The following is an 8,161-nucleotide window of genomic DNA, read 5'->3' as shown; positions in this document are numbered from 1 at the left end:
TATCCATGTTAACTAATATATTTCAATATCAACCCTTTAATATTCTTCATAATAAAATATTTTATTGTTTAAAGAAAACAAAGTAATAATAATAATAACAATAATATTTTTTCTATGTTTTGACTCATTATATTTTCTAGTCAATTTAAGTTTATGGTGAATAGTGTACATAAGAATATATATATATTCAAGACATTAATTTTTTTTATTTTTTTTTAAATATATTGAATTCGACATCTAGCTATTATTAAATTTGCTATTATTGAATTTGATGATTATTTTTAAGTATAGTTTTAGTTAGTTAAAATCTATTAAAATTAGTGTAATTATTGATAAATATTGATAAGCACTAATTTATCAAAACACTTATTTTATGATACATTTTATGTGGTAAAGAAATTAGATATTATGAAATTCACTCTCATTTTATCATGGGGATTCATAAAAACTAAATACTCGGAAAATTCACCTCCACTTTATTATGGAGACTCTTAATATGTGAACTCTAAATAGACTCTGTGGGAATACCACGTGCCCATAAAATTATAACTCACTTCATATACCACTAGTTCACAATGAAAATTTTGTTTTAATTAATTATTTTAATTAAATGGGAAGAACTTATTCATAACTTCTTTGAAATAAATCTCAAACTTTGATTTGTGTATACTATTAAGAATATTCTATAACTCACTTCATATGCCATTTTTTTAAATTAATCAATTTAATTAAATAACCAAAAATGACATAATTACTTTGGTGATAAATTTTAACCTTTCATTTGTATATACTACTAAAAATATTCTAGAATATTCTATGGAGAATAAATCTCTACCATCCAATTAATAATTATTGATAATTAAATTAAAATCCTAAAAACCCTATTTCAAAATAAACACATAAAATACAAATCATATTTAATTTATTTTGAATTTTTTTTACAACATCATAGAAATAATCATTTCAGTTTTTTAATTAATTCAATCATAAATAAATAATTACCTTATTTGAATTCAAGCTTTTGTGATTTATATTATGAATATTGAGAGATTTTTAAATAAAAATCACATATTTTTTTTTATTAAACCCATTTCGAATCATCAAATTTGATTGATCATCCTGACAAAATGAAGAACTAGACTTTGACATCAAGTTAAATAAATAAAAACAAAATATTTTTTATCCTTTAAAATATTTTATTATTATTTACTAAATTATAATGTTAAACCTTTAAAAAAAAACACAATTTTTTATCCCTTTAGCCATTCAATCAAAAATAATATGTAAAATGATTGGCCCCGCCACCCAGCCTTTGATGAACAGGAAAGGAACTGTACAAATGAATTTTGTTGTATTCTCAACCATGATGGATGGAAGGAAACTACAATTCTAAAATATAAAGAAAGACTATGTACAGAAGATTGAGCAAATCTTAGAGTATGTGGCCATTCAATGATCGCGAAATGAAACGTACACTGTTTTGTTATTTTTCTTTATATATTCAATGGAGTAAAGAGGACGCAAGACGTTGCAGACCGTGCGTCGTACTCCTTCGCAGGGCCTTTAGCGTAGTGGAATTTCATTTGAGACTGGAATTTGATGGGTAACACACTTAGTGTGCGGTATGGGGAATTTGATGGGTAGCTTGGTGTAATTTTTTATCATTAAATTTTTAAAATACAAAGTAGTTGATGCTTTAAATTATTTATATATTTTTTTAGGTAATAATCTTTTTTTTCTTCTATTAATATAATAATTATTTAGTTTTTTTATAAATCTCAAGTCTTTTCTATCATGATGGTAAAAATAGATATGGTAACTTAGCAAAAGGAAAATGTCTAATTCTCTTCTTTTTTAATTCACTTTGATTTTTCACTCATACAAATTTATTCATCACTTTATTGCTCAAGTTCTTTCACATGGTTCTTTTGGTTCTTTTTTTTCAGTGGGGGAGAGAATCCCCGTTGAAGAATCATAATACATCTTATATCGCCGAAGCGAGCAGATTCATCATACAATATTTATCGCCGAAGCGAGCAGAATACGTCATCATCGAAGCAGAATACCTCATCATGCGTCATCACTCTATTAATATAATAATTATTTAGTTTTTTTATAAATCTCAAGTCTTTTCTATCATGATGGTAAAAATAGATATGGTAACTTAGCAAAAAGAAAATGTCTAATTCTCCTCTTTTTTAATTCACTTTGATTTTTCACTCATACAAATTTATTCATCACTTTATTGCTCAAGTTCTTTCACATGGTTCCTTTGGTTCTTTTTTTCAGTGGGAGAGAGAATCCCCGTTGAAGAATCATAATACATCTTATATCGCCGAAGCGAGCAGATTCATCATATACGTCATCATCGAAGCAGAATACCTCATCATGCATCATCACTCTATTAATATAATAATTATTTAGTTTTTTTATAAATCTCAAGTCTTTTCTATCATGATGGTAAAAATAGATATGGTAACTTAGCAAAAAGAAAATGTCTAATTCTCCTCTTTTTTAATTCACTTTGATTTTTCACTCATACAAATTTATTCATCACTTTATTGCTCAAGTTCTTTCACATGGTTCCTTTGGTTCTTTTTTTCAGTGGGAGAGAGAATCCCCGTTGAAGAATCATAATACATCTTATATCGCCGAAGCGAGCAGATTCATCATATAATATTTATTGCCGAAGCGAGCAGAATACGTCATCATCCAAGCAGAATACCTCATCATCATCAAATACGTCATCCGCAAACACACATCAGCAACAATGCGCATCGCGCGTGGTTGGGAGGGCGCAGGGTTCGAACGTGGTTGGGGGGTGCGAAAGCCAACCGCCCCAACCACCCCATCATGCACGCCGGGTGCTCCTTTGGTTCTTATTATAAGAATTTTATAGCATTGATAACTACAAATATAATTTTAGCATGGTTCCTTTAGTTTTTAGTTTTTATTTTAAAATTTTTATAGCATTCAATTTTTCCAAACAGATAATATCTTCTATTATCTTATCCATATTATGACTCATTGTTTTTTTCTCAATTTTTTAAAATCAATAATTTAATTATTTATTAAATATTAAAACACAGAATTATGAAACAAAGACCGACACATCCTTGAATTTAGAATAGTGACAATTGACACACTGAAACTATTTATTGAAATAAAAACAATACACTTGCAAAATGAATGTTTATAAACCTCACTTGAAGCTATTAAAATCTATGACCAATGACTTGAAGGTTTGGATATCATGTTTATGTGATTTTAAATCTTCCTTAATTATAATTATTTTATTTTATTCCGTTTTTAAATATTTAATTTAATTTTATTCCGTTTTTAAATATTTAGAAAATCAAAATGTAAATTTAAATTATATAATTTTTTATTAAGTATAATCAAAATTCTATTTAACAATTAAAATTAAAATTAAAATTATTAAAATCTATAACCAATAACTTAAATGTTTAGATATCATGTTTATGTAATCTTAAATCTTTTTTAATTATAATTATTTTATTCACTTTTCAAGTATTTAAAAATCAAATTTTAAATTTAAATTATATAATTTATTATTAAATATAATCAAAGTTCCATTTAGCAATCAAAATTTAAATTTAAATTAAATCAACTTATTTTTTATTAAATATGATCAAAATTCCATTCAAACAATCATCATTCTTTTTTTTTAAATCCATCCCAAAAAAAATCATCTTTCTTTGTTTAACATAATTGATAAAGTTTTCATCATCTCCAATTTGACATATTATTTAGTTTTCAAATTTCCAGCCCTATTACCATCCACCTTCCTCATCTGTGATTGGCTTTCTATTCATTATAATCTGTACAAAATAATTAATAAAATTGTCAAGAGAAGCGTCAAATTTGATGTAATATTTGGTCTAATGTTTCCAACCCTACTACCCGCCACTTTCCTGGTTCGACTGGGCAGCTGTGCTTTGCTTTATATTCATTATAGCTCCCATTGCCTAGATATAGAGGGCAACAAACAGGTGCGGCAAGAGCTTTACAACCCCACGAGCTGAGCTTGTATTCTGAGCCTCCACCTGCTCTCATTTACTGTGGTTTATAATTCCAGGCCCTTCCAAGCATATTGATTTAATATATATATACTTATTTGTGCATTTTGTGGGTTTGCTGAAAACTGTGAACCCATACACACATCTTCTGTTGTGGTTTACCTTCTTAGCGCTGTGTAGACCCTCTTTTGTGCGTCAGGAGCTTTCGTTCTGTAAACAAGGTATACCCTTTTCGAAATCAAAAACTCATATTTCCTTTGTGTGAATCATGTTTTTGTTTGCCGTCTCTGGATCTCCATGGATTTCTTGTTTTGCTGATTGTAAGTTTTATTTCTGCCGATTGAGATCAGATTGTAATCTTTGTTTTTACCAGTCAGATTCCTCTGTTCTGTCTTACGATTCTTTTTACGAGTCAGATTCCTCTGTTTTGCCTTACGATTTCGGCAGCCCTCTCTTTTGATTTCAGCTACATCGTCTTCAGCGCGCCTGCAAACTCTTTGACGGTCGGTTCCGCAAGTTTCCATTGGATTGCACATTCTGGATACGTTGGTTCGAATCCGTGCAACTTCCAGCGATCGCGGGCAACGGAACCGTCGGCAGGACTTGAAACAGCGGCGATCTGTAAGTTCAGATTTTGCTTGCTATAGACATCTCTAGTAGATAACTGTTTATTGAATCTGTACCGAAGAGACTTGTTTATGAGATCTGTATGATTTGGCAGACAATTATCTTCATCCTTTCTCTTAATTCCAATTAATTTTGGACATTTTGTATGATGCCGTGGAATATTTATCCATATTGGGGTTTTCTCAGTTCTGCTTACAATATCAGGTACTGTTCTTATGTTTTTTTCCATTTTGTTTTTGTTGTGGCCGTTCTCCAATATTATTGCCGATCAGAAGATTGGACAAGTGCTTTTAACTGCATACTCTGTTTCGCAAACAGTATAGATTTGTAGGTTGGATTGGCAAGCAGGGATATTTGTAGGGTTTGTAGACATTGAAGTACTTATCAATTCACAATTGCATCGGTTAGCTGTTTTCCATTCAAAAGAGTGGTGATTTTTTTAATATAACGAAACGGATATCAATTTGTGCAGTTCGGTCATGGATGATAGTATCAAGCTTAGGAGCAAATCAAAATTGAGCTGCAAAAATAAGCAGTTGTCTATAACGCGACTTTTTGAAAGTTTTTCCGGCGGGTTTTTTCGGTCAAAATTGGGCAGGAATTTATTGGAATCGCAAGTTTGATAGCTAGTTTCTACACAATGAAAGCGTCGCAGGGGTTTTTCAGGGCGCTGAATCCAAATATGTAATTAAAAAACCATTTTAACTGCAACAAATCAAGATTTAACCTCAATTTCTTCCGCCGTGACGGAATCCCCAAAAAGTCGCATTATAGACAACTCCCAAAAATAATAGAAATATTAGAGTAAACTGTAATTAAAAACATAATGTGAACCCATAACAGATCTGATTATCGGAGCATATCCTCTGACAGATATCTGAATCTGAGCAGGTCAAACAAAGTAATTTACAGAGTATAGGTTATACCAATAGCAAATTTGATCATTGAAACAAATCGTCTCAACAGATTGAATCTGTGCATGTCGAACAAATTAATTTAGAGTATGTTTTCTTCTCTAACATTTTGTTTTCAGTTGTCCACCGGGCTTTGGATTGACGGTGAATAACACTCCTTGCGATAGTTCACCGGTTCAAATCCCCGTGAGTACTTAGGTTAGTCTTAAAAAAAAACACATTTTGTTTTCAGTTTTATTTCACATATATTAATATTACTATAGTTTTATTTTAAATATAGATTTAATATGAGTTAAATGAGATTCAATTTCTTTAGAGGTAAATTTAAATATTTTTATAAATTAATATTATTTAAATATTTTGTATAATTAATTTTTTTTATTTTTATTTTTAAAAATAATAAAATTTCAATTTTACAGAATTACCCAATTTTACAGAATTACCCGGACTGTAGAATAAAACTCAATAAAGCAAATCTTGTTAATCCAATGAATAATAATAAAGACCCTAGTGTTCTCAAATAGAATCTTTTAAAACCGTCGAATATATGCCTCTGTACGAATGACGCACTGTAAGTTGTAACATGAAGATGTAAAATGGATACGTCCACTTATGTTCTGATATAAGAATGACATATTGTAATGCGTAGGGGTAAATTAGGCACTGATTCGTTGAGGCGAGCAAATTATTGAGACAAATAGAAGTTGTGTAGCAATGTTAATCATGGTCATTATAACATTTGTAATTTAATTAAAAATTACTTGTGAAGTTACAAATCGGAAATTTGAATTTTTTTTTCAGAGATTTTAACTCTGAAATATGCTAAAAGTTTCAATCCTGATTTCCTTTAGCCTACAGCATAGAATAATTTGTATATAAGTTTTCTAGGAATAATTTTTCCTTAAATAAAATATAAATATTTTATTAGTTATGAGGGTGAATTTGTCGAAGTATTTTATTTATTTTTAGATAAATAGTTTATTAATTGTATTTTAATGGATAAATTTTGTAAAAACTTTTTGGTCGAAGGTAAATCAGTCAATTCATATATATATATGAGATAAATATTTTATTGACAATATTTTTATTGATAAAAATTGTTTCTGAAACTCTAAAAGAAATCTTCCCATAGGTTTGGTGAAAATATCTGCTAGTTAATCTCTATATCTTCAAATTTGAGGAAATATGTCACCATTGTTGTCTGAATAAAGTGACAGAAATCTTCCCATAGGCTTAGTAAAAATATCTCCTAGTTGATCTCTACATCTTCAAATTTGAGGAAATATGTCACCATTGTTTCATGAATAAAGTGACAACTAATGTCAATGTGCTTTCTTTTCTCATGAAACACATGATTCTTTGATAATGCAATTCTTGAGTCACAAAGAATGTCAATGTGTTTCCTTTTCTTGTGAAACACATGATTCTTTGATAATGCAATTGTTGAGTTGTTGCCACCAAAAAGGAAGTTGGTTCCTTTTCTATAGGGGTAATATCGTTCAAAAGTATTCTTAGTCCTACTTCTTGGCATGCTACTATAGTAATTGTTACATCTTTTGCTTTCATAGAAGACATGGAGACAATGGGTTGTTTCTTAGAAATGGATAATATCAAATTTGTGTCCATATGAAAAACATATTTTGAGGTTATTTTCATATCATCAATATTGCTAGCAAAATCATTGTTTGAGTATCTTGTAAGTGTGTTGTCTTTAGAACTTGTATACCAAAATCCATAATCAATTGTACTTGCAATATACATCAAAATACTTTTTCCAACTTTCAAGTGAGATTCCTTGGGAGACTCCATAAATGTAGATATGTAACCAATTCCATGCATAACATTAGGACTAGTTGTAGTAACGTACATGAGATTGCCTACACACTTCTTATATAATGTTAAATCAACTATTGGTCCATCATCTAGCTTGTCCTATTTTGTTCCTATTGCAATAGGTGTCTCTGCCAGTTTGCATTTGTCCATCCTAAATCTCTTTAAGATATTTGTAGCATAATTTCATTGACATATGAAAATCCTTTAAGCATATTACCTGTCTGTGCTAGTTTGCATTTGTCCATCCTAAATCTCTTTAAGATATTTGTAGCATAATTTCATTGACATATGAAAATCCCTCAAGCATATTACCTTAATTCAATTCCCAAAAAATACTCCATGAGATCAAGCTTTGCTATCTCAAATTATGTTTTCATAACAACTTTGAAATAATATATCAATAGATTCCTGGTATATATCAATGCCATCAATATAAATACATTATAATCATTTTAACTTAATCTAATTTGGTATAGAGAGTGGGCTCATTATTTCTCCTGTTGAACTTGTTGTTGAGTAAATATGAACCAACTTGACTATACCAAGCTCTTGGAGCTTCCTTCAAACCATACAGGGCTTTCTTCAACTTGTAAACTTTGTACTCTTGGCCTTTTACTTCAAACCCTAGTGATTGATCTATATAAAACTCCTCTTTTGGTTAGCCATTTAAGAAAGTTGACTTCATGCCCATCTTGTAAATTGGCCTTTGATCTAGGATATAATGGATAACACAACTCTAATACTATC

The 8,161-nt window shown here is 29.6% G+C and overlaps 1 protein-coding gene across 1 annotated transcript in view; it reads left to right on the top strand.

Annotated features, from left to right (window-relative positions):
• The first annotated feature begins 3,885 nt into the window (after positions 1 to 3,885).
• The window catches only part of LOC149244040 (disease resistance protein L6-like), a 45,335-nt gene continuing 41,059 nt past the window's right edge, over positions 3,886 to 8,161 (top strand). Inside the window, exons 1-3 of the mRNA XM_089371386.1 lie at positions 3,886 to 4,261; positions 4,507 to 4,661; positions 4,762 to 4,871. The gene's annotated coding sequence lies outside the window, so the exon portion shown is untranslated. The remainder of the gene's footprint in view (positions 4,262 to 4,506; positions 4,662 to 4,761; positions 4,872 to 8,161) is intronic.

This window comes from Pinus tabuliformis, chromosome 8 (assembly GCF_031772625.1).
Source record: "Pinus tabuliformis cultivar Carrire ecotype Pingquan chromosome 8, CPIR1, whole genome shotgun sequence".
In the NCBI taxonomy this organism is placed as follows: domain Eukaryota; kingdom Viridiplantae; phylum Streptophyta; class Pinopsida; order Pinales; family Pinaceae; genus Pinus; species Pinus tabuliformis.
Note: the sequence above shows the minus strand (reverse complement) of the source record. Positions and strands in the feature narration are given on the sequence as shown.